This window comes from Phyllopteryx taeniolatus, chromosome 7, assembly GCF_024500385.1.
Source record: "Phyllopteryx taeniolatus isolate TA_2022b chromosome 7, UOR_Ptae_1.2, whole genome shotgun sequence".
NCBI lineage: Eukaryota > Metazoa > Chordata > Actinopteri > Syngnathiformes > Syngnathidae > Phyllopteryx > Phyllopteryx taeniolatus.
Genome location: NC_084508.1, coordinates 29,175,450 through 29,182,461, shown reverse-complemented (window position 1 = coordinate 29,182,461; position 7,012 = coordinate 29,175,450).

Genomic DNA, 7,012 nt, shown 5'->3' with positions numbered 1-7,012 from the left:
GTGTTAACCAGTCACCCATTGTGCCGCCCATTAGTTATAATATTTATTATAATCTATCATATAATAAAACATATATGTATATATGTAAGTAATATACATAAATGTATTTCCTACAGTCTTTTGTCTTCATTTCATAGCATGTGTGGATGTCCTTTGCTCAGCTTCCCGTCGTGTACAGTGCTGTCGCTGTAGAGTTTTTTTTTTTTTTTTTGTCCAATCAGATTTCAGCTGTAAATGTAATCTGCCAAGGCATTCAGAATGCCAATGCTGGGGTCAACCATATCAATCACACACAAACACTGTTGAAATGGTTTAACCACTCAAATTTTAGATTCACCAGTTTGCACCTTCGGACAGACTTATGTCACGTCTGTTGTTTTGACTTTGGGGCCATCGCACATGAAACATCACCATGGTTCCGTTCATGACAGAACGAACTGGCCATAACATGGACCCAGCAGACTCAGACCCGGTGCGCAAAGCCCTTCAAGCGCAGGGTCAATGCCTCTGGAAGCAGGATGAGCAGATTGCTGCCCTCCACCTTCATCTAGAGGGACTGTCAAGGCATCAGGACAATATGATGAAACAGGTGGCCTCGGAGTTTGAACTTCTTATGAAAATTATTCAAGAGAAGGAACCAGTTGGCACCACACCCAATACCGCCACGGCATTTCCATGTGAAGTAGTCACCATGCAGCCACCTGCCACCTCCGCTGCTGTCTGCCCACAGCTCTCTCGAGTCATTGGAATAATCGGGCGCTACTCGATGCCTTTTTTCAAGGACTATCCCCCGCCGTCAAGGATCATTTAGTCCCGCTAAACCTGCCGACCGACTTGGACACTCTCATCGCTCTCGCCGTAAAGATCGACAAGAGGCTGTTGGATCGCAAGCTAGATGGAGATCGGCGGAGGGCTGCGTCACCACGCACTTGGATGACGAGCCTCGGTGACCAGCCAAACCCAGGTCTCAACCCACTGGCTAGCGTCCCCACGGATCAACCCATGCAACTGGGCAGGTTCCGTCTCTCCCCTGAGGAACGTCAACGCCGGCTGAGGGAAGGGCGGTGCTACTACTGCGGTCAGTTGGGTCATTCCATGAGCAACTGTCACGTCAAAGTTGCCGGTGCCGGTAGCAAGGGCACGGGAGAGGTGAGTCTGAATTTCATTAAGGAAGACCCTACACGGGTTCTTCCTAAAGTGACACGATGCTCTCCTGATCATGAAATTCATACACCTGTATTAATTGACTCTGGTTCTGACGCAAACTTACTCAACTCCATCCTCGTTAGACGTATGCACCTTAGAACCTTTGAAATAAAACGCCACCACAACACCTATGCTGCAGACGGCACTTTTATGGGCAAGATCACTCACCGCACCCAAACACTCACATTGACATTTCCTGATTCTCATTCGGAACGCATTAGTTTTCATGTTTTTGACGCCATGAATCATGACCTTATCTTAGGGAACCCATGGTTGAAATTACATAACCCCCACATTGACTGGTCCTCTGGGGAGGTTATGTCATGGGGCAGCAATTGCACCCGGAACTGTTTCAAACCGCCATGTGATGTTCAGGGTCATGTTTCTAAGGACAATCCACAGACCCCATCTGGGGATCCTGATTTATCTCAAGTGCCCCCTTGTTACCAGGATATTAAAGACGTTTTTTCCAAGTCCAAGGCCAAATCCCTTCCACCCCACAGACCTTATGACTGTGCTGTTGACTTGCTGCATGGAACCACACCCCCACGAGGGAGGTTGTTCTGTCTTTCAGGGCCGGAACACAAGGCCATGAAGGAGCAGCAGAAAACAGCATTCAACACACCAACGGGACATTATGAATATTTGGTAATGCCTTTTGGGCTTACTAACGCTCCAGCTGTTTTCCAGAACCTTGTCAATGATGTCCTGCGTGACATGTTGAATGTTTATGTTTTTGTTTATTTAGATGACATTTTGATATTCTCCCCGGATGAGGTGACTCACATTATTCATGTCCGCTCTGTTTTGCAGCAGTTACTGCAGAATCAACTATATGTCAAGGCTGAGAAATGTGAGTTTCAAAAGGCGTCCGTTTCTTTTCTGGGTTTCGTCCTGGTTCAAGGTGAAGTCAAGATGAACCCTTGCAAAGTCGATACAGTTATTAATTGGCCTACTCTCACGTCACGCAAAGATGTACAAAGGTTCTTAGGGTTCATCAGAAATTTCAGTTCTATAGCCTCTCCTTTGGATGATCTTACCTCGCCACACAAACCTTTTGTATGGAACCCGCTTTGTCAGGCAGCTTTTCAAAAACTTAAGTCGAGCTTTACTTCCGCTCCCATCCTTACTTTGCCAGATCTCAAACAGCAGTTTGTGGTAGAAGTCGATGCGTCTGATGCCGAAATAGGAGCAGTGCTCTCCCAGAAATCTCTCAAGGATGATAAATTACACCCTTGTGCTTTTCTCTCCAAAAAACTGACCTCAGCTGAGAAAAATTATGACATTGGTGACCGTGAACTGTTGGCAGTCAAGGTGGCTTTGATGGGGTGGAGGCACTGGCTAGAGGGGGCACAGACTCCGTTTTTAGTATGGACAGATCACAAGGACCTTGAGTATATTAAGACTGCTAAAAGATTAAATGCGAGGCAAGCTAGATGGGCTCTGTTCTTCACTAGATTTAATTTCACGTTATCCTACCGACCTGGTTCTAAAAATGGTAAGCCAGATGCTTTGTCACGTATTTTCTCCGAAGAGAATTCTTTGTCCGACCCTAAGACTATTTTGCGTAAGTCATGTTTCATTTCCGCTTTTGTTTGGGACATTGAAACTGCGGTTAAAGGGGCTCTGAAAGACACTCCTAGCCCTGAAGATTGCCCTGAAAACAGGCTTCATGTGGTTCCGCCCAGTGGAAGAGTCATCCACTGGGCTCACACGAACCGAACTGTATGTCACCCAGGCATTGCCAAGACGCGATCAGTGGTCGAACAGCGCTTTTGGTGGCCTAATGTTAGGAGGGATGTTATCGATTACGTCAAGGTAATTGCCAGGTATGTGCTGCTAACAAGCCCTCTCATCAACGTCCTCCTGGGGAGTTGCGACCCCTGCCAATACCACAACGTCCTTGGTCAGACATTTCCGCAGACTTTGTGACAGGATTACCGGTCTCTAAAGGCAATACCACCATTCTTACAGTTGTTGACAGGTTCTCTAAGATGGTACACTTCATTGCACTTCCAAAACTCCCCTCAGCTAAAGACACTGCCGAGCTAATGATTAATCACGTTTTCAAGTTCCATGGTTTCCCCAAGAATGTGATGTCTGATAGGGGTCCCCAATTCATTTCACAATTTTGGAAGGAATTTTGCAATCTCATAGGTGCTACCGTCAGTCTGTCATCTGGGTTTCATCCTGAAATCAACGGCCAAACCGAGAGGCTGAACCAGGACCTGGAGACTGGGCTCCGATGTCTCGCTTCACAGAAGCCGCGATCCTGGTCTCAGAAACTGGTTTGGGTCGAATTCTCCCACAATTCCCTCCCCTCTGCATCCATTGGTCTATCGCCTTTTCACGTTGTGCATGGTTACCAACCATCTCTGTTTCCTGCCATAGCCCCAGAGTCCACAGTTCCAGCGGCATTAAACTTGGTGAGACGCTGCAGGAGGACCTGGGAGCGAGCCCGCCAGATGCTGCTGCGCCAGGGATGGTCCTACAAAGCCGCTGCTGACCGTCGGAGGGGACCGGCCCCGAACTACAAAGTGGGTCAGCGGGTTTGGCTCTCGACCAAACATATTCCACTCCGGGTGGAGTCCAAGAAGCTCGCTCCCAGGTTCGTTGGGCCCTTCACCATCACAAAGATCATCAACCCTGTCACCGTGAAGCTGAGGCTCCCAAGGTCGATGCGGGTCCACCCTGCTTTTCACGCCACCCCGGGAGTCCCCTCTTCACTTTTTTTGTCATTCCCATAGAAATAATTCCTATTGAAGATCTTTGGTCAACTGTTTGTATGTGACATGATCTATTCCGATCGGGTGTATGCATGATGTGCACTACATTTAATCAGAACAGCCGTGTGGCATGCGCACTTTGTCAGGAATGTCACGTCATGAATCAAGATGGAGGTCCGTAATCTATTCAGCACAGTAGTTGGGATTGTTTTCATATATTTAAAAAAAAAAAAAACACTTGATAAAACAACTTATAAGTACAGCCCCAATTCCAATGAAGTTGGGATGTTGTGTTAAACATAAACAGCATACAATGGTTTGCCAATCATGTTTGACCTATATTTAATTGAACACTCTACAAAGACAAGATATTTAATGTTCAAACTGATAAACGTTATTGTTTTTAGCAAATAATCATTAATGGGATTTTATGGCTGCAACATTTTCCCAAAAAGCTAGGACAGGGTCATGTTTACCACTGTGTTACATCACCTTTTCTTTTAACAACATTCAATAAACGTTTGGGTACTGAATACACTAATTGTTGAGCCTTTGTAGGTGAAATTCTTTCCCATTCTTGCTTGATGTACAGCTTCAGCTGTTCAACAGTCCGGGGTCTCCGTTGTCGTATTTTACACTTCATATTGCGCCACACATTTTCAATGGGAGACAGGTCTGGAGTGGAGGCAGGCCCGCACTCTTTTACTACGAAGCCATGCTGTTGTAACACATGCAGAATGTGGTTTGGCATTGTCTTGCTGAAATAAGCAGGGGCGTCCATGAAAAAGACGTTGCTTGGATGGCAGCATATGTTTCTCCAAAACCTGTATGTACCTTTCAGCATTAATGGTGCCTTCACAGATGTGTAAGTTACCCATGCCATTGGCACTAACACAGCCCATATCATCACAGATGCTGGCTTTTGAACATTCCGTCCATAACAGTCCCGATGGTTCTTTTCCTCTTTGGCCCGGAGGACACGACGTCCACAATTGCCAAAAACAATTTGAAATGTGGACTCGTCAGACCACAGAACACTTTTCCACTTTGCATCAGTCCATTATGATGAGCTCGGGCCCAGAGAAGCTGGCGGCGTTTCAGGGTGTTGTTGATAAATGGCTTTTGCTTTGCATAGTAGAGTTTCAAGTTGCACTTACAGATATAGCGCCGAAATGTATTTATTGACATTGGTATTCTGAAGTCTTCCTGAGCCCATGTGGCGCTATCCTTTACATATTGATGTCGGTTTTTGATGCAGTGCCGTCTGCGGGATCGAAGGTCACAGGCATTCAATGTTGGTTTTCGGCCTTGATGCTTACATGCATTGATTTCTCCAGATTCTCCGAACCTTTTGATGATATTATGGACCGTAGATGATGAAATCCCTAAATTCCTTGCAATTGTACGTTGAGGAACATTGTCCTTAAACTGTTCGATTGTTTTTTTCACACACTTGTTCACAAAGAGGTGAACCTCGCCCCATCTTTGCTTGTGAATTAATGAGCAATTCAGGGAAGCTCCTTTTATACCCAATCATGGCACCCACCTGTTCCCAATTAGCCTGTTCACCTGTGGGGTGTTCCAAACAGGTGTTTGATGTTTCTCAGTCATTTTTTCCAGTCTGTCCCAGCTTTTTTGAACGTGTTGCAGCCATTAAATTCTAAGTTAATGATTATTTGCTAAAAACAATCAAGTTTATCAGTTTGAACATTAAATATCTTTGTAGTGTGTTCAATTAAATATAGGTTGAACATGATTTGCAAATCATTATATTCTGTTTTTATTTATGTTTAACACAACGTCCCAACTTCATTGGAATTGGGTTGTAGTAGTAGTAGCACACGAGCTCCGTTGGGAGCTGCCATATTTATGCCGTGCCTCAACAATGATATCACCGCGCATTTACGTCAAGACGGAACGTGTGCAGCCAGAGCTTTTCCAGTCTCTGTTCCAAATGACGGTATACTGCACATAACAAAAATTCACTACTGACCGGTTTGACAAGAGGAATATTCCAACCCTGTGAAACTAATGAAATTCGATTCGGATTCAACCCGTTTCTTCCGATTGAGGCGTTTATAAGAAGCATTTTCATTCAGTTTGGGCTTCTAAACCAATTATAATCCATATAAACTCCATATAAACCAGGCTAAAGGGTCTACATTTATAGCCATTTCACACACCCTATTTCATGTCCTGTATTACACAAGTCCTGTTGTACTCATGCAAATGAGCGACTGGACACCCTCCCCCATATACTACAGGTCTAATGGCAGGGGTGAAGTTGCTCGGGGATTGAACAGGCAAGCAAGTAGCTTTGACTTGTAGGAGCAGAGCCCAGAGTGTGGGGAAAAAAAACTAGCATCTGTATAGACTATTAAAGAATTTGTACTCATGGAGGCAGCGTTTTATATAACCCTATATATATATGTATATGTATTTAACATATCCAAAAATTCAACACAGGACTGGTTATTATAAAATAAAAGAATAAAAAAACAAGAGTAAAACAAAACAAACAAACAAACAAAAATAGAAGGCTGCAGTAGAATTTTGCCTTCGATACCAATGCACATGTTCAATAGGAGCAGGAAAAAGTAAAGCAAAATATTTGACTTTGATAATAATAATGAAATAGGAAGATATTGTCTATGAACAGCTTTTTTTTTTGTTGTATTTTTCCTTTTTTTCCTGTTCGGCTGTTAGGTCTAGCAAAAGGGGAAAATCTGTATCCCTTTTTTTTTGCCAGAACAGTTTTATTGTGTCACAGTGGACTTTTTAAGCTGCCACTGTGGTTTCTTTGTATTCTGATGGATATTTTTTGAGAGTACATTCAGTCAAACAGAACAAAATCTTTAAAGGGGAGTAACAGAAAAAAAAACAAAGGAGAGAGAGTGAAAATGTAACTAAATAATATAAGAAAAGAAGACAACAAAAGACAAAGCACTAGCTGTAAAGAAGATGAGGAAAGTAAAGCATTATATAACTAGGAAAATAACCCATTGGATTTGAGTGTTTTATGGGTCAGTAGTGCTACACCATGTGAGGGAAGGAGAGGACAATATAGGACAAGACTGGAC